Here is a 20,849-nt window from a genome sequence, read left to right on the forward strand (position 1 = left end):
ACAGGCGTCAGGTACGACTACATATACAGGAGCCCGGTACAACTACATACACATGCTTCAGGTACAACTGTATACACAGGCGTCAGGTACAAATGCATACAAAGGCACCAGGCACAGTTGCATAAAGAGGTGTCAAGTGGCAGGCCCGGTTTGAGTTTGTAGCCGAACATTTTGCTATTTTTGTAACGAACATGTAATTTTATCCATCATGCTGGACATTAAACTGCACTCTTCAGCAAGCTGGACATTCAACTGCACTCTTCAGCAAGCTGGACATTCAAATGCACTCTTCAGCAAGCTGGACATTCAAATGCACTCTTTAGCAAGCTGGACATTCAACTGCACTCTTCAGCAAGCTGGACATTCAAATGCACTCTTTAGCAAGCTGGACATTCAAATGCACTCTTTAGCAAGCTGGACATTCAACTGCACTCTTCAGCATGCTGGACATTCAACTGCACTCTTCAGCAAGCTGGACATTCAACTGCACTCTTCAGCAAGCTGGACATTCAAATGCACTCTTCAGCATGCTGGACATTCAACTGCACTCTTCAGCATGCTGGACATTCAACTGCACTCTTTATTAATTTTATATGTCAGCTTTAATGAGTCTGACGAACTCCTACTGAGAGTTGGTTCAAATGACTTGTTGGTTCCAATAAGATTGTCCAGTTCCTCCTGCAGACCGTTGCATGTTTAGAGAGGAGTGTTAGTGAAGTAAAAGGTTATGACCCTCGTTCGTAAAACAACTAAACATTGTTGCATTCAGCCCATTACTAATGTTACATTGTTTTGCCTTTATATGTACAATAAAAAAAACTAACATTTCAAATAACAGAGTATGCCATATCATATTGCACAAGGTGTTCATCTCAAAGCAACTTCTAAACCTAACAAAATGAACATTTCTGTTTAACATTATACTAAACTTTCAGTAGCGTAGAAATATGTTCCTGAACCTAAGATCACATCATCATCACGCCATTTGACGTCTTGAACTTCTATGTTGCTAACTCTGTCCTAATCAACAGTGTAGGCTTACACATCCTTGTACTCTAAACAAATCCCCTTCTTTTAAAGTACATAACCAGGTTAATATTTAATTTAGAATCTAGTCTACCTATTACAAACCTCTTATTCTGACTGAGTGTGATACCAACTCCTGGCTACTTTCCTGAAAAGATAGAGATCTTCCATTGCCTCCAGAAGGTGCATGATCTATCCTACGTACGTGTGTACCGTGCCTACTTCATAAGACACTTTACACTATCACGTCCAGTCAGTGAGCACTCGAGCAGTTTCGATGCTGTCATATATCACGAGAGCACACATTTCAAGTGGTTTTTTTTAGAGTCATACTTTATATATATATATATATATAAGTGAAAAAACTGTAGCAGATGTCATTCTGATGAGGTCAGGGTATGTCGTTCGACCTGATTTTTTTCTCAATTCAGAAGACTAAAAATAAAAACTGCGTGTTTCAAATGTTTGGTTTCTGACTAAATAGGTCATTCAGTTGAGACAAGTGTACACTCACGTTTGGGAAAACACATTTCTTCAATGAACTCCTTGAGTAGACTAATAGAAGTTTCCTTGTATCTTATATACATAAAGCATTGTCTTTGATTCCGGAGATAATAGAATGAGTGCACATGACTACTCGAAACCAGCTGTGACCTGCATATTTTGCCACATCTGATGCAGACAAAACCAGTGTCTACAAGTGTCTATCTAAAACCCAATGTAAAATGTATGGATACATGTTCCGTATAGACATCGAAAACGATTGATTAATTTTGATGAAAGTTTTCATAACTATTCTCTAGAGGTCCAGACCGTGCTGTCAAACATATTGGAACCTTAAGCCACTTACCTCGGTGTCCTAAATACAAACAAATATTTGACTCCACTGGCATACATTTAAGCATAAACTCGGGCAAAGCCGGGTATTTCTGTTAATATATTTATACATTATTAAACATTCTTTCACTAAATCTGCCTCTGAGAACCAGGGTTACCTTTGCTACCGTTTGAGAAACACTGTAGGAAAAAAAGAACAAAAAAAAAAGACAAAACAGTTAATTGTTAAAAGTCTTAATTAATATCAAAACAGATGATATTCCATTTCTTATCGTAGCAGTATTTTCGGGAAAGCCCTATGTTTCTAGAAATGTCTCGGGCAAGCCTTGTGTTTCTAGGAATTTTGTAATAATTAAAAAGTAATAGAATGTCAAATATGAATGAACTAGTTTTTGGACTACTAAGATAACAATTTTATTGATCCAAACAAATGGACATTCACGCAATTAATTCATTTTTTTTTTAAAAGGAAATCTTTGTTTATCCGCATCTCAAGGTCAGCTGCTTTTCCAGTTTTTTTTTCAGCAGAAATCAAGCCTGACACATTTTCTGCTATTACAATCCGGTAACACTTCGCAGCTTGTCAGATGTATTTGATGACAAGATTCTCTTTTGGAGATGAACTTATTCAGAATGTGAATTAGGTGAGACACATTTTAGTGTTTATTTTGTAAGCTGAACCAACACAATGTGTTTCTACTTTAGAAAACTTTAAATCTTGATACAACATCTTCACATCCATGCCCAAACCTCCCGCACATGTTGAGTTGTAGTTTCTTAGTTATCAACGTTCAACGTTTCTTACACCGGTGGAACAAAATGTTCAAACACCGGAGAAAAAATGTTCAAACACCGGAGAAAAAATGTTCAAACACCGGAGAAAAAGTTTTAATTTTAAAACCTGAGAAAACGTTTCAACTTTAAAATTATAGAAAAAGTTTCAACTTTGTTGCAGTTGACTTAATAAGCATTATTTCGTCCAAGCCAAAACTTCCTGTAGGATTGCAGGTTTGGCGATGGGTCTGGTTCGAAGCTGGGACCTTTGTTTTAATGTCTGGAGCGCTAACTAAACGACAAGGCAATGATGTGTTATTTTTGAGTGACTGATCGCAAGATTAAGACTAATTTTAGTCTTACTAGCTCACAACAATGCAGTCAGACTAATCTCTAATCATATCGAATTTGTTTTAATACTTTAACAAGACAAAAAACTTTATTTTTCTCACTTTTCTAAAAAAAAAAAGAAGTCCACTTGTTGATTATAAACTTAGAAGGTTAAAGGTCCTTTAGTGCAATTTTAAAAATTAAACAAAGAATATTTTAAATACTATTAGCCTAGTCAGTCATCCACATTATGTCCAGTACCTCATCGAGCTGACCCGCTGGTGCCATGGTTAATTCCACTCTGCAGTCTTCAAAATGTCAAAGATTATAAGTATCTAATAGACAAAGATATTATGCTTGTTGCTCAGTGCAAGTAGAGTCTGATTAGAAAATAGATTCTGTGAAAAGTCGATTTCCATACAAAGTCGATTTTTTTAAATAGAGAAAGTAGATGTGTATAGAGAAAGTAGATGTGTATAGAGAAAGTAGATGTGTATAGAGAAAGTAGATGTGTATAGAGAAAGTAGATGTGTATAGAGAAAGTAGATGTGTATAGAGAAAGTAGATGTGTATAGAGAAAGTAGATGTGTATAGAGAAAGTAGATGTGTATAGAGAAAGTAGATGTGTATAGAGAAAGTAGATGTGTATAGAGAAAGTAGATGTGTATAGAGAAAGTAGATGTGTATAGAGAAAGTAGATGTGTATAGAGAAAGTAGATGTGTATAGAGAAAGTAGATGTGTATAGAGAAAGTAGATATCTCTATGAAATAGATATCAGTTTAAAAAGTAGATGTTTCAAGTGACACTGTCCCTGTGTTTGGCTAAAACAGGATGTACCAAAGGAAATAGACATTCAGATTCACCACACGCTCGGCTCACCATCAATAGTTCCAAACTTTGATCGTGTAGTCTATCCACTTGAAACTATGGCGGCTCTATACCAGTGGTCTTCAACGGGGCGCTAGCGTTTCCCCCGGGAAGGGGGGTGATTTCTTCCTAGGGGACACATCATATTTTTTATTTTTTTTTTTAAACTTCTCTGGACATAAAAACAACTTTTTTATGGTTATTAATGAAATATTAATGAAACATTATTTCAAGATTGTGTAGAACAGTAGTTGTGTAGCTTTGTTAGACATATGGGCCACCATCAGTAATGTCGACCCTGGGAATTTACTGGGCTTTGTCCGGGTTGTGGGGTTATCTACGAAGATTTGATTTGTGAAATTGTGAACATATAATATTTACAAAAGATTTTTATTGAATTATTAAATTTTCACTACCTTTACTATCTTAACTGTGAATAGACCTTGTTTTTAATGACTTAACTAAATAAAATTCAGCCCTTGTGGTATGAAGGGAGAGTAACCTTTTAGGGATTACAGGCACGACATGGCCTAAAGTGTGCCGATGTGCCAAAATTCAAAACTCAAACCCACCATCAGTGCTTGGACGCTACAAAGGCTTTATAAGTAATCTAGAATAAAGAAAATCCAGATTTATCCAGTATTCATCTTGTGAATTGTGATATAAGAAGTTTAAAAGAAATGTCTGACATGGTAGGCCGATCTAATGCAAAGGAATGGAACCACTCTCCGTTGGTCTAGTGGTGTGCAGGTTTTCTTGATTAAATCATTTTCTCTTTTATTGAGATATTACTTGTATTTCAAAGGGTTTTACAATCTCACATAATTTTTTGGTTGATAATGAATTACTGCCTAAGAAAATCGATGTCTATGTAACCCACCTAACAATGCTTTATGAAGAATTGGCGTTTCGCTTCTAGGATGTAAAGATAAATTTAAAAAATTAAATATAAATGACAATTTTTGAACATCTGTTACTGACGTTCAAATTAAGTTGAAGGGAAAAAATAGATTTTTAAAAACTATGTCTTCAGTAAACACAATGTAAGCATAGGAGGCACACATATGGCTTCAGTAAACACAATGTAAGCATAGGAGGCACACATATGGCTTCAGTAAACACAATGTAAGCATAGGAGGCACACATATGGCTGCACTGAAATGTTTCTGTAAAATTCCAAAACTGTGGTGGAAAATATTAAAAACAAAAAAATACGAAAATGGGGCGGTAGATTAAAAAAGGTTGAAGACCACTGCTCTCCCTTCTGTATGGAGTGCACTCCCCTCGTTACCAATCAGTTGATCTTCCTGAATCCTATCAAGGCAAAGAGTGAAGTTGTGATTACAATTGTTACCAACTAAAAAACATGACATTCAGAAAACTGACTTCTATTTGTTGTCATTCAATGAACGTGAACACTTCTTGGCCCATAACAAGGGGACACTAGAACTAACTAAAGAGGCATTGCATTTCTGTACACGGGCATTTGACCAACTGACCAGAAATCGAAGCAGGGTGACTGATATGATATTGTCGATGTAAACTTGAACACCGCAGATGTAGACTTGAACACCGCAGATGTAGACTTGAACACCGCAGATGTAGACTTGAACACCGCAGATGTAGACTTGAACACCGCAGATGTAGACTTAAACACCGCAGATGTAGGCTTATAAATTTTAAACTTTGTTGTTACACAATCTCAAATTTCATGATTATTTAAATAAACAGTTTTTAGAAGCTGGAAATGTTGATGATTTTTATTTTAAATGTATAACAATTATTTATAATATTTTCTATTATTTTCTTATTTTTGAAGAGCCATAGTCTATGGCCTGCAAATTTTTAGTTTATTTGTTTATTTTTTAAAATTTTAGATAAATTCTAAACAATCTTTACTTCTATAGAATTCATCCGAAAAATTATTTCTTAAAGTTTGAATCTAAAAGAGAAATAATGAGATCGATTCTAAATTCAAATAAACGAATTCGATGAAATATATGTAATGCAAAAAAATAAACCAATGTCAAACCAATCTCGGGTTATTCTCAAATCAATAATTTCACAATGATTTCAAATCAATGTCAGATCAAGGTTTTATGACATTGCTTAACTTTCAATTAAAGTCATATGACTAGAGAGCAGTGAGAATGTTAACTTTCAATTAAAGTCATATGACTAGAGAGCAGTGAGAATGTTAACTTTCAATTAAAGTCATGTGACTGGAGCAGTGAGTATGTTAACTTTCAATTCAAGTCATGTGACTAGAGAGCAGTGAGTATGTTAACTTTCAATTCAAGTCATGTGACTGGAGCAGTGAGTATGTTAACTTTCAATTCAAGTCATGTGACTAGAGAGCAGTGAGTATGTTAACTTTCAATTCAAGTCATGTGACTGGAGCAGTGAGTATGTTAACTTTCAATTCAAGTCATGTGACTAGAGAGCAGTGAGTATGTTAACTTTCAATTCAAGTCATGTGACTGGAGCAGTGAGTATGTTAACTTTCAATTCAAGTCATGTGACTAGAGAGCAGTGAGTATGTTAACTTTCAATTCAAGTCATGTGACTAGAGAGCAGTGAGTATGTTAACTTTCAATTCAAGTCATGTGACTAGGGAGCAGTGAGTATGTTAACTTTCAATTCAAGTCATGTGACTGGAGCAGTGAGAATATTAACTTTCAATTCAAGTCATGTGACTAGAGAGCAGTGAGTATGTTAACTTTCAATTCAAGTCATGTGACTAGAGAGCAGTGAGTATGTTAACTTTCAATTCAAGTCATGTGACTGGAGCAGTGAGTATGTTAACTTTCAATTCAAGTCATGTGACTGGAGCAGTGAGTGTGTTAACTTTCAATTCAAGTCATGTGACTAGAGAGCAGTGAGTATGTTAACTTTCAATTCAAGTCATGTGACTAGAGAGCAGTGAGTATGTTAACTTTCAATTCAAGTCATGTGACTAGGGAGCAGTGAGTATGTTAACTTTCAATTCAAGTCATTTGACTGGAGCAGTGAGAATGTTAACTTTCAATTCAAGTCATGTGACTAGAGAGCAGTGAGTATGTTAACTTTCAATTCAAGTCATGTGACTGGAGCAGTGAGTATGTTAACTTTCAATTCAAGTCATGTGACTAGAGAGCAGTGAGTATGTTAACTTTCAATTCAAGTCATGTGACTGGAGCAGTGAGTATGTTAACTTTCAATTCAAGTCATGTGACTAGAGAGCAGTGAGTATGCTAATGCAAGAAAGTTGCGATCAACCAAAGAGATTGTATTCAGCAGAACTTTCTAACAACAACTAGATGACAGGGACAGTTTGTTTGGAAACATAACCTCACAAGATATACATGGGATGGATGGATATAATGTGATAAGCGGCACATGCGCCACAAGCCTGGATATTTTTTTTCACCTGTAGTTACGTATCTGTTGAGTTTGAATGGTGGATAACACAATGAATAATTATAACTACAGAATTGTAGGCAACCTACCATTATATATATTTTAAAATATACTGCCATGCAATCAAATCTGTTATGTCCTATCTATATTCTATAATTCTAGATACATTTTATCTCAAAATCACTCTAAGCTTATAGAACTTCTAAATATAGCTCAAGGGAGCTAAAAATATTAAACTTAGACTTATAAGTAACGCAGCACTACTATTACATGTAGAGGTTCTAGTTAACAGCGCAGTACAAAACTATCTCTATAAGCTACAAGTGTCTCTCCCTCTCAAATGTTTTTGAATCAAAGGGACTACGTAGAAAACATGCCGCCTTCTAGTGACCTTGTGAGTCAATGCAATGGGTAAAAAACTGAAGTGACTATTCAACTCAAGTGTTGCTCTCATAAACACATGATTCTAGGACGCGAGGAGAGTGTTTCTTACCAGAGCTCTCTATACTGTATCTACAATACAGAACACTATCTTCTGGGAAACAAACCCAAGCCTAAAAGAAGAGCACTTCAAGAGAAAAACCTTACACCCCCTGTTCCAAACTCTATGACACTGTGAGGGAATTCTATCTGAAAGTTGTGTTTCGATGCGAATACGTGGAAGAGAGAGACACAAGTGTCTAGAAAGAGAAGATGAATGTGAGATACAGAAAAAGAGAAGAAGTGATTTTAAAAGAAAAGACATCAACAAAAAAGGCTAAAGGTGAAATGCTCAAAGACAAGCTTTATAATTATTATTCGTTCCTAAGGAACTATTTTTAACTACCTAGGTCTTGGTCAAAAGAAAAAAAAAGAAAAAGAAACAAAGATTAAGAAGTATAAAGAAGTATTAAGAAGTATTAAGAAATACGAAGAAGTATAAAGAAGTATAAAGAAATACAAAGAAGTATAAAGAGGTATTAAGAAGTATTAAGAAGTATTAAGAAATATTAAGAAATACAAAGAAGTATAAAGAAGTATTAAGAAATACAAAGAAGTATAAAGAAGTATAAAGAAATACAAAGAAGTATAAAGAGGTATTAAGAAGTATAAAGAATTATTAAGAAGTATTAATAAATATAAAGAAGTATAAAGAAGTATAAAGAAATACAAAGAAGTATAAAGAAGTATAAAGAAATATAAAGACGTATAAAGAAATACAAAGAAGTGTAACGAAGTATTAAGAAGTATAAAGAAGTATTGAAAATTATAAAGAAGTCAATCCAGCTTTGTGTTCACTGTGTGATAGAAAAGATGAAGGTTATTATATTGACTATTCCATAAACCTACTCGTCCGATAGTACATTATCCTCTCTCCGGACCTGGTAGTTACAGTTACCAGACAAGGCTTGTCCTCTGTACGGCCTAAGGTAAAACATTACCCGCTTTCACACTGTTTCTAGTTGCCTTTACATCGAATTAATCTCTGGAATTCATTTTGTTCCTTCAAATCATCTGCTTTTAAACACAAACACAATCATGAATCTCAAAATTGTGATAACTACCTGCCTTCATAAACAAGTGTTCATAGATTCAAGGCTGCTCTAAGAAACATGCTCAGAACCCTTTAAGACATGTGATGTTATTTTGTATTCCCGGCATAGAACTCTTTAAGACCTGTGATGTTATTTTGTATTCCCGGCATAGAACTCTTTAAGATCTGTGATGTTATTTTGTATTCCCGGCATAGAACTCTTTAAGACCTGTGATGTTATTTTGTATTCCAGTGATAGAACTCTTTAAGACCTGTGATGTTATTTTGTATTCCCGGCATAGAACTAACGTTCAAGGTGAATCTTACTTGATCAACATACAGTCGACTATCCAGTAAGTGTCAGGTGGTCAAAAGAGATGCATTCTCCAGTGAGTGGTCAAAAGAGATACAATCTCCAGTGAGTGCCAAGTCAAAACAAAGTCACTCCCCAGTGAGTGCCAAGTGGTCAAAAGACACTCTCCAGTGAGTGCCAAGTGGTCAAAAGAGAAACACTCACCAGTGAAAGGCATTTTTCTTAGACTATACAATCTTCAGCAAGGAAGCTGTTAAACAGAAAGACAATTCTTTTCGTAGTTTTAAACTTTGTTTTCAAAGTTGGCTTTGTCTTTTATTTTCTTCTCCTTTGTAAGGCTTTGTATTCCCATTGCTAGGAGACTCCTTGCTAAGGACAACTGGACAGTGGCAAGCAGAAGTCCAAACATTCAGGTTTCAGTTTTTGTGAGCTTCTGAAATAAACATTTCTTGCTTTGGATTAACTGACCAAGTTTAGCAATCAAGTAAATGATTTCCGTTTGATAACAGAATGTTCAGACGACTCTCTACTTTGAGATAATGGGTAGCTGCTTCTGTTAAAACTAGGCTGACTCCCGATGCCGTCACTGTGGAGTGAGCGTCGAAACAGTGTCGCACGTCTTGTACGAGTGTCCCCAGCTCCGCGAGCTAAGGGGGGACCTGTCCGAGCAGTCACTCGACTTGTATGGTAGCTATGAGGCACTACGCCGAACGGCTAAGTTTCTTGCCAGAGCACTACGGGAGGACTAGTCCTTCCTGCTCTGATTTTTCAATAGGAATTTATCTCAGGTTAAAACTAGGCAAGTCATTTTGGTAATCCAGTAACTAGAAAGTCTGGTTCATGAGGCATTTACACATTTTACCAGGTGTAGGAGTTTGTTATCTTATAGTTGTTTCTTAATTTAGATCTAGTTGATTCAATGTACAGAAATAAATGAATTCCGGCAACATTGAAATGGTCTGAGTAGATTGGTCCTTGAAGCAAGGTGGGGTACAACGCCAGATTAAAACATATTTTCTTTTCTTACTGGTGGAGATATCAATGATTATTGCAAATTTATTGAAATATTTGGTCTTAGAGATACATTATAAATATATATATATATATATTGAGCTATTTCCATACAGTTCAATTGAAATGTGTATAAAGTAGAACACGACCTAGGCCAAGACATAATAAGACTACACTAGAGCATATAAATCATCAAGATAACATGATGTTCTAAATCCATGTTGACATGGCCGGTGTTGTGACGTAGCCCCAGAGAGGTAATCTTACGTACCCTTGTAGGGCTTGAAGTTAATGTAATATAGAAACCTGACAGCTAATCTAATTTACCTTTGTAGACCTAGAAGTTAAAGTACTATAGAAACCTGGCAGGTAATCTAACTTACCCTGGTAGGACTAGAAGTTAATGTAATATAAAAATTTAAACAAACCTAAAAATTCTCTTTCTCAAACAAAATAAACTTTATTGACAAATGTTGACATCAATCTTACAGTCGAACAATTAAACTAATAGAATTTTCTTTAAAAAAAAAAAAAAAGAAAAAGAACCGCACAATTACTAAATATATCTAAATCATGCATTTTTTTTTCCTTTTTCAATATAAAACAAAATGAGTTAATAACCACTAATTAATTAACACATTAGTTGTTGTTGTTTTTGTTTTGTTTTTGTATATTGTCTTAGACAATCAATAACTGTACAAATGTTTCAACTGGATCTGAGAATGGGAAGTGGGAGTGTACCCGGTACAAGATTTGTACCAGACAGACTGGGTTGATATATGCTTTGTAAGATAACAAGATGTCAAATGATTTAAAACAATATTTCTCAATTTATTAAAATCTAATGTCACCTTCATAATAAAGTCATACGCACTTCCGTCTCTCCCCCCCCCCCCCCCCTTTTTTGTTCGATCGCCAATATCGGCTTTTATACATTGCGCATGCGTCGATTCTTCTGAAAATTATACCAGTCAATAGACAGACACACAGATTCAATGCATACTAGTCTACAAGTACCTCCAGAGAGGGTTTCAATGCATACTAGTCTACAAGTACCTCTAGAGAGGGTTTCAATGCATACTAGTCTACAAGTACCTCCAGAGAGGGTTTCAATAGGTATGGCTTGTTCCACATCATTAATTGGTTAAAAATAGTGTTTTTTTTTATCAAACGTTTTAGTCAACAGTGACGAAGCAAGTAATAGAATTTTCTGAAAATTGTTGTAATCTGTTTTAAATTTCTCGTCAAAACAAAATAGGCAAATCAATCATCTAATTTATTTTTTAAATTCATGTATTGGATGTTCCTTCAGAGCTGAAGGCTATTACATCCTAGCCCAAAGCGCGCACAGATCTATGTTGGGATTCCGCGGCGAGCAGGGTTGGAAACAAAGACCACAGTGACGGCAGTCTAGCGCCCATAGCACACGACCAGGCATGTAGACACAATTGTTGGATGTAGTATTTCTACTTGTGTGCAAAGCTCAAGGCTTTATAGTGTCTGTGTATTGCGACATTGGTTACTTTGAAAAAAAAAATTGACTAGAGAAAGGGCATTTCATGTAATGGGCTAAGTGACCGGTCTAAAAGGGCATTTCATGTAATGGACTGTGACCAGTCTAAAAGGGCATTTCATGTAATGGACATAGTGACCCAGTCTAAAAGGGCATTTCATGTAATGGACTAAGTGACCAGTCTAAAAGGGCATTTCATGTAATGGACTAAGTGACCAGTCTAAAACGGGCATTTCATGTAATGAACTAAGTGACCAGTCTAAAACGGGCTCTATTAAGAGAAAACAAGACAATTTGTATTGCCTACTGACCACATCTGCAATAATTGTGCACTTAGCAAAAGGTTGTAAGTCATGCGGGGATGTCATTTCTATAAGAAGTGGAAGGCATTGTATTCTTCAGAAGGGCTTCCCCCATATTTGGAAAACAATGCGTTTATATGAAGTTATGCCCAAAAATCAAAGAGGATCAGCTTCTCTCCCCTGTACTCTAGGTTTAGCCTATATAATGTATTCAGTATGAAACATTCCCGCCTCCCCCATTCCCCAATTTCCCTTTTTTATTGGCATTACAATGTGTACAATGAATTTAATTAGAATAGGGTAGTAGTATTATTTGTTACAGAACTATATATTTACGCACATTCTTCTATACTATAAAGTAGAATGTGAGGTGTATGTATGTTACTTATAGACATCAAAACCGCTTGACCAATCTTTATAAAACTTGGCTGGAATGTTTCTTGGGTACCAACTTAGACCTTAGTGTATGTATCGTAGCCCTGAAACAAACTTAAGACCCTAAAAAAAAATAAAGTTGTCCGACTCTATTAAAGCTATAGTATTTTAAGAATCTAGGCCATGTCTACAATGTTGGCATAAGAAAAGATCGAAAGGATTTAGACCTAGATCTAATTTTAAGAAATACACTTTGTGCAGATAGTTTTTTACTTTGACACATGAAAATACAAAAGAAGATCCTTTGATTTCATTATATAATAAAATTAACCTTCAATTTTGTGTTTCAAAAGCATTTTTTACATTAATTAGTTCCTTATATATGTAACTACAGATTTCCTGACGAACATTCTTTCATTAGACAATACTGTAATGAATCGCGTACTAAAAATTTATTCGTTTAAGTGTTTACTTTATAATCCCATCCCTAGATCTAAAACTCAAATTCAACTCTAAGATGATAAAACTTCTCTTCGCACAGATAGTTTTATACTTTAACACATGAACATACTAATTATAGTCCATTCATTTCATATTTTGATCAAATACATCATACATCATACATATAAACACTGCAATCATACATAAAACACTGAACCATAATCTTCAAATACAAAAACAAAATTTAATAAAATACTCTGAAAGACACAAAGATAAAGGCACATTCCTCGTCCCATATGCTAGGACAAATTTGTACAAATACTCCTTCTTCCCTAGTGCTATTAGAGCATGGAATGGGTTGCCTGAGCTAGCCAGGAAAACCAGTGACTTGGCAGAATTTAAGTCATTGGTTAATATGCATGACTAAATGCATGACGCGTAGGACGTAATCATCTTCTTTTTTGAAGTAACGTCTGTATTATATAAGATAAGATAAGATAAATAAACATTCAAATTTGGTTTTCTAAAGCATTATTTTTAAGAGACTACATTCGTTTACAAAAGCTGCGAAGCCGAGTTGAGATGGGCCTAGATCTATATTCATTCATGAATCGCGTACTAAAAATTATTTTGTTTAATTGGTCACTTTATAATCCCATCTATTTAACAAAGCTATCGCTCTTTTCGTTTTAAATAGATATGAATGTATCGGCTTCGGGTAAACCCATTTTCGCAAAACTAATTTTATTTTCGTAGCGAAACAGAAAAAAATTGAAAGGATCATTAGTTAACTTTAACATACATCTAAATCCAATCCACTAGATTAGTAAACACAAACTTAGACCCGCAGGCCGCGGGTAATGTCAGGCTAGTTATACTATAAAGTAGAAAGTAAGGCGTATGTATGTATGTATGTTACGAATAAAAATCAAAACCGTTTGACCAATCTTGATTAAACTTGGCATAAATATTCCTTGGGTATTAACTGGAACCGTGACTGTATGTATAATAGCCCTAAAACAAACTTAAGGCCCTCATACTCTATGAAAGTATTATAATTTCATCAATCTTGGTCATGTCTACCGTGTATAAATCGAAAGGATCTAGATCTAATTTAAAAACTACACTTTGCACAGATAGTTTTTTACTTTGACACATGAAAATACAAAATAAAGTCTATTGATTTCATTATTTAATAAAATTAACCTTCGAATTTGTGTTTCAAAAGCATTTTTAAATAGATTCGTTCCTTATATCTGCGAATTTAGAATTCCTGACGTACATTCTTTCATTTGACAATACCCGAAATGTTACACATCTCTCTATTCCTAGGTTTAAAACTCTAATTCAACTCTAAGGTGATAGAACTTCTCTTCGCAAAGATACTTTTATACTTGAACACATGAACATACTAATTATAGTCCATTCATTTCATATTTTAATCAAATTAACATTCAAATTTGTTTTTCTAAAGCATTTTTCATACATTCGTTCGCTATAGCTGCGAAGCTGTGTTGACATAGGCCTACATTTTAATAGCTCCATTCATGAATCGCGTACATCTAACAAAAAAGGTCACGCATGCGCAGAGCGAAGCCTCCAAACACGCGCAGAACGAACTCTCTAAGCCAATATTTAGCTCTAGATTAGTCTTGATCTAGACATATCTCTAACTCAACATCTAATTCAAAGATGATAGATCTACTTTATACTTTAACATATTAACACACAAAATAAAGTCTATTCATTTCATATTTTAATCAAGTATATATAGACCTACAAGCAAATGTTTTTCTTTGAAAAATGGATTCAGGTCAATTAGCTACTTTGATAGCTCCATTCATACTATTTTTACATTCACGCATTCGCTTTACTTATAACATTATTATTTCGTTTGATTGTTTACAAAATTCTCTCAGTGACTATATCGACAGTGATACGCACATTAAGTCCGCCCCGCGGGTAATATATGTCTAGTTTATGACATAAAACCATTTCATGTTAGTTTCCATTGAGATGATGTCTCGACAATCCTAGGGCTCGAAGTCGGCCTAATTCAAGTCTAATTCAATAGATTGATATTTCTAGATCTAGATTATGTATCTAACAATTGCAAAATAATAACTATTTTAAATAGGTTGAAAAAACAACAACTTTATTTCTTAGAACTACTTTACAAAACAGCGCCTTGGTTCAGCTTTGTTGAAGTTTGTCACGACATTTGTGTGTAGTGTTAGAGATCTCCATATCAATTCTATGTACCATATAAATATATATGTCTATGATCACTTCATTATATATAGAATCTATTTAAATTAATTTTTTTTCACTGTGTTAAAAAAAAGAGATAATTTTTTACGGCAATTTTATGTTCGATTCTTCTTATAGATCAACATCTCTATTTATATATTTGGCTGTTTGTTATATAGCTGCTGTATACTAGATTCAGTTATATAGCTGCTGTATACTAGATTCAGTTATATAGCTGGTGTATACTAGATTCAGTTATATAGCTGGTGTATACTAGATTCAGTTATATAGCTGGTGTATACTAGATTCAGTTATATAGCTGCTGTATACTAGATTCAGTTATATAGCTGCTGTATACTAGATTCAGTTATATAGCTGGTGTATACTAGATTCAGTTATAGAGCTGGTGTATACTAGATTCAGTTATAGAGCTGGTGTATACTAGATTCAGTTATAGAGCTGGTGTATACTAGATTCAGTTATACAGCTGGTGTATACTAGATTCAGTTATACAGCTGGTGTATACTAGATTCAGTTATAGAGCTGGTGTATACTAGATTCCGTTATATAGCTGGTGTATACTAGATTCAGTTATAAGTCTATCGAATTGAAACAATTGTATTTGTCTACGTTTTACCAAAGTATACGTTTATTTGTTTGATGGTTAATTAGTCGAAGGGTTCTTTCATTTGTTTTTTTCTTGTTTAGAGATGCGAAAACAATTTACCGAAACATTTATTTATTTATCACGACAGATTAGAAAACCAGTTGTTGCGTGACTAAAATGTGACTATCGAATGACAGTCTCAAGACGATCAGAACATTTAGTTCATGCAGCAGCGTCACTAGAAAGTGCGGGGGGGGGGGGGGGTTACGATCCTCCCCGGGTGACACCAACCCTAGTGACGCCACTGAGTTCATGTATTGGGGCAAGGAGGAAGACAGGAGAACACATGACAGCCATAAATAATGGAACTAAAGGATGTGTACAACTAGAGACAGACATAATGGAACTGAAGGATGTGTACAACTAGAGACAGACATAATGGAACTGAAGGATGTGCACAACTAGAGACAGACATAATGGAACTGAAGGATGTGTACAACTAGAGACAGACATAATGGAACTGAAGGATGTGTACAACTAGAGACAGACATAATGGAACTGAAGGATGTGTACAACTAGAGACAGACATAATGGAACTGAAGGATGTGTAGATCTATGTGTCTGTATGCGTTAAATGCTAATTTAGTCTATTTTAGTTAGAAACGAGAGAAGACATTGTTTCTATACATAGTTTCGAGGCATTAAGATGTACCGTTCGCAGCTTATTAATAGCCTATATTGTAACATTTAGACATTACGGTGTACCATTGAAACCCTTCGCAGCATATTAATAGCCTATATTGTAACATTTAGACATTACGGTGTACCATTGAAACCCTTCGCAGCTTATTAATAGCCTATATTGTAACATTTAGACATTACGGTGTACCATTGAAACCCTTCGCAGCATATTAATAGCCTATATTGTAACATTTAGGCATTACGGTGTACCATTGAAACCATGGGCGTAGCCAGGGGGGGGTCTTTGGTTCAACCCCCCCCCCCCCCGAAATGAAATCCCCCCCTCCCGCAGGGGGGGGGGCGGAATTAAGTGAATGATTTTTGCTTTCATTTTGTTTATTTTAGGTGAGATTTTAATACTAAATCATCACTTACCACAGCACAGCCGAGGCAGTTTTGAGTTAAAAACCCTCTACCAGGGGGTTTTGAGTTTAAATCCCCCTACCAGGGGGTTTTGAGATTTAAAAAACCCCTATCAGGGGGTTTTGAGATACAAATCCCTCTACCAGGGGGCTTTGAGTTTAAAACCCACTACAGGGGGTTTTGAATTTTAAACCCCCTACCAGAGGTTTTTGCAGTTAAATCCCCCTCTTCTATAAAACAAAACAAAAAAAATGCAAACAACAATCCCCAAATTCCAACAGCACAGTTGAGGAAGATTTTGATTTTAAAACCCCCTCCAAAATTTACGATAAACCCCATCTTCAAAATAAAAAAAGCAAATTACACACTCAAAATTCTATGAGCGTAGCCAAAGGGGTTTTGAGTTTCAACCCACCCCCCTCCAGTTGGGGTTTGAAGCTAAAAAGTACCTCTTCAATATAAAAAAAAAAGCAAATTACACACTATAAAATCTATGAGCGTAGCCAAAGGGATTTTGAGTGTAAATCCCCCTCCTCCAGATGGCTTTTTCTTTAAAGTTTAAAACCCCTCCAGATGGTTTTGAGTTTAAAATTCCCCTACAGAGCGTTTAGAGTTGAAAACCTCTCTCTTCAATATTATTTTAATGCAAACTATAGTGACCGAATTCTTCAATCGTAGCTAAATGGGGTTTTGAATTAAAAACAAAACAAAAAAACTCCAGAGATTTCTTAGTTTAAAACCCCTCAACAGATGATTTGACGAAAAAACTTTCGTTTTCGATATAAAATCTAAAGCGAAATACAGGCATGTAATTCCAAGAGCGTAGTCAAGAAAGGTTACAAATTTCTACCAGTGGCTTGGGCTCCATTAATAAAGTGTGAATAGTCTTCTGCCGAAATTGAAAATCATTAAATGTATCTCAACAAAGATGGCTAAGACAGATTTTAGGAGTCAGTCATAGAGATCGGGTCTAAATCAAAGAAATCATATGCCGAACTGGGAGTCGAATCCTTAGTAAGGTTGTGACAGAGCGTCGCATGAGGTTTTGCGGGACATGTTCTCACACAAAATGAATTACGCAAAATAAGAGTTGCGGAAACAGCTTGCCGGAAAATGCGCCGAACGGCGCGAGAGGGTCTAAGTCAGTAAGAATAGCACATTAGGTTTTAGAAATAAAACTTTTTAATAGCAAGATAATGCACTGTAGATACCTCAGAATATGCATTTTGTTGGCTTTCAATACCGGAAATAGTGCCCGGCAGCTTATTAATAGCCTATATTGTAACATTTAGACATTACGGTGTACCATTGAAACCGTTCGCAGCTTATTAATAGCCTATATTGTAACATTTAGACCAACGCAAGGTTACAAAACAAACGTAAACATTCAAAAGAGAGAGACAGACAGACAGACAGTAACATACAGAGAGAGAGAGAGAGAGTGATAAAGAGAGAGAGAGAGATTTTGGGCTCCAGCTGAACTACAAATGTAGTATCAGTTATAAGGTAAGTTACTTAAGTTCAACTATTCGTGCTGATATCTTGGTCACAAAGTGTACACTGTGTGTCAGGGGACTGCAGCTTTAGGTATATCTTACACTAGTAGGACTGAAATGTTAATCTTTTTATTGTTCTTTTGTGATATGTTAGTCTTGTGCCAGTGGCGGCAATATAAGATCTACTATTGACTTAGACTACACTTAGCAAATGTAGTTTATTTTAAAATTTAAAACAGAAGATGAAATGAAATATATGTACCTGACAGACTCGAAGTAGATCTAGATCTATGTCTTAGACATTGTTCGTATCGGAGAACTAATATCAAGTTTGTATACTTCAGCCATGCTTACTTAGTCAAGAAAAATGTCCATTTCCTAATCCAGAGTTCAGGTTAATCCACTGCGGGAATGATACACTTAACACACCTACAAGCGACAGAACACATCATTGTGACGTCATAGAACTTCCAGACGACAACATTGTCCCACATTTGTGACACCGTAGAACATTTTAAATATAAGTTTTTCTCAAATCTAGCGAAACCAGGTGACGAATCTCTCTCTCTCTCTCTCTCTCTCTCTCTCTCATGTATAGCCTGAACGGTGCACTGCGCGGTTACCTAACTTTAAAGTCACTGAAGCAGAAGTAGAGTCTAATGAAATAGTTAAATCTAGATCTAGTCTGAAGTTTGGATCATAACTTGTCCAAATGACAAGACCTAGTGCTTTGTAAAACCTGTGTTCGGTGATTTCCCTTGGAGTTTAAACAATGTCGTCTGCTGAGCTTACATATTATCGTAGTCGATAAAACTTTGGTATCGATATATATTTTGTAAGTATAACCCTAGGGCGTGGTTCCTCTTATTGAAGTTTCTCAATCCTGTTACATATATAACTAAAAAACCGTAAAGTTTCAAAACTGACAATCAGTAATGAGAATAAATAAGACATGAGCAATATCATTGACTAAGAGAACCTAGCATACCAGATTTTAGACTGGTCCTACTTGTTTACTTCACCCAATCAGATTTTCAAAACTTTAACTTATTCAACTTAACCTAGTTTACCTAAACACACACACACACAAATATATATACATATATTATATATTAATTTCTTTTAAATATCAATTATTTTGTGTTAAAATACGATGTTCTAGAAGAACAATGAATCAAGCTTTCATTCTATTCACAAGACAGACACAAGCACACACACACACATATATACAGCATCACACACCGGCAAGGCCAGTTGATTTGTTCCCCGAGTTCTCACAATATACTTTTGTTTGAATAGTTTCAAATGCCTGAGAAGCAATTGCTTTAAGACTCAAACATCAGCCCAAGAATTCGAACATCGATACTTTTCTATCCACGATACTCTTCCATCCACGATACTCGTACTTTGTTACGTTGAAGTATTAAGATGCTCTATGCCCCCCCCCTCCCTCTTCTAAACATCTTTCATTACTTCTATTTCCTCACACATACTTTTGGCCTGTGTAATCGAATATTCTTTTCCAAGTCCTTTAAAAGTTTTAAATACAATCGTTTCCTTGGTCTCGCAACTCTATAGCGTCAATAACTTATGGTGCGACTTATAAGATAGATGGAAAAGAAGAAAAGCACACATGAAGTAATAAAAAAAGAGTCAAATTACATTTTAAAAAAGCGAACAAAAATTAATTTTGAAAATAATTGCATTCACGCAGCTATTTCCTATTTTAGGGAAAAAAGAACAAAAATTGTGCTTAAAAATAAGTCTATATTAAGCATTTCTCTCTCTCTCTCTCTCTCTCTCTCTTTATTTTTATCTCGTTTTCTCTCCGTCTCTAGAGATTCTCTTATCTCTTTCTCTCTTTTAACTCTGTCCCTCTCCCTCTGTCGATTTCTATTTTCTTTTTTCCCCTCTTTCTCTCTGTATTCTCTTCCGGGTTCAGTGGCACCTCCTACAGTTTGAGAATGCACTCGTGACCCTAATCCAATGTCTCGTTCAAGTAAAAACAATCTTTATTTGTATCAACTCTGGTGACGCTTGTTTCTGTCGAGTGAATAGAATGAAAGCTTGATTCTTTGTTTTCAGAGAGCATCGTATTTTAACACAAAATGATTGATATCTAAAAGAAACTGTTACCGTAATCTAAGTGTCGGCTTTAGTTAAGTCTTATCTTCTAGTTAATTTTAATGACACACTTAAAAAAAACCACTATTAACTGCAGGACTCTATCATCTGTTGTGTGTAACATTCAGCCCCGCCTTTCCTTGGCATGATCCACTTCCTAGTTTTGAAACATGCGCTAAATATAATCTTACTAGAATGAAGAATTCCGCTTGGGACTAGGCCTGGTTTTCCCGCAAGGTCATCAGAAGCCAGGACTTAAGAAGAAATAGAACCTTTTTACAAAGCTTATATCAAACCACTCTGTTTGTCTGTCTGTTTTTTATCTGTTTGTCTGTTAAAAAGTTTGTGCATATTTTCTTCCATTACCCATTATCGGATCATGATAAAATTTTGCACAATTATTCATTAATTCTAAGAAGACATGAATCAATCACAAATTTAATCAATTAGTTAATTGATTGTTAGTGATTAATTATTTTGTTTGGTTTGGAAATAAGGGAAGTAAATGTTACTCAATGAGAGTTGTGAATGTATGTTTGGATTTAATCCCTTGAGCCCTTAATTAC

The 20,849-nt window shown here is 35.2% G+C and overlaps 1 protein-coding gene across 4 annotated transcripts in view; it reads right to left on the reverse strand.

The window, feature by feature from the left end:
• The window catches only part of LOC129926686 (serine/threonine-protein kinase pakG-like), a 37,513-nt gene extending 18,597 nt beyond the window's left edge, over window positions 1-18,916 (reverse strand). For 2 of the 4 annotated variants that reach the window (XR_008778387.1, XM_056032219.1), the window contains exon 1: window positions 1,132-1,333. The gene's annotated coding sequence lies outside the window, so the exon portion shown is untranslated. Of the gene's footprint in view, window positions 1-1,131; window positions 1,334-18,421 lie in introns of those variants that run through there. The other 2 variants (XM_056032220.1, XM_056032221.1) reach the window with 2 other exon arrangements.
• Window positions 18,917-20,849: the final 1,933 nt, after the last annotated feature.

This window comes from Biomphalaria glabrata, chromosome 6, assembly GCF_947242115.1.
Source record: "Biomphalaria glabrata chromosome 6, xgBioGlab47.1, whole genome shotgun sequence".
Classification (NCBI taxonomy): domain Eukaryota; kingdom Metazoa; phylum Mollusca; class Gastropoda; family Planorbidae; genus Biomphalaria; species Biomphalaria glabrata.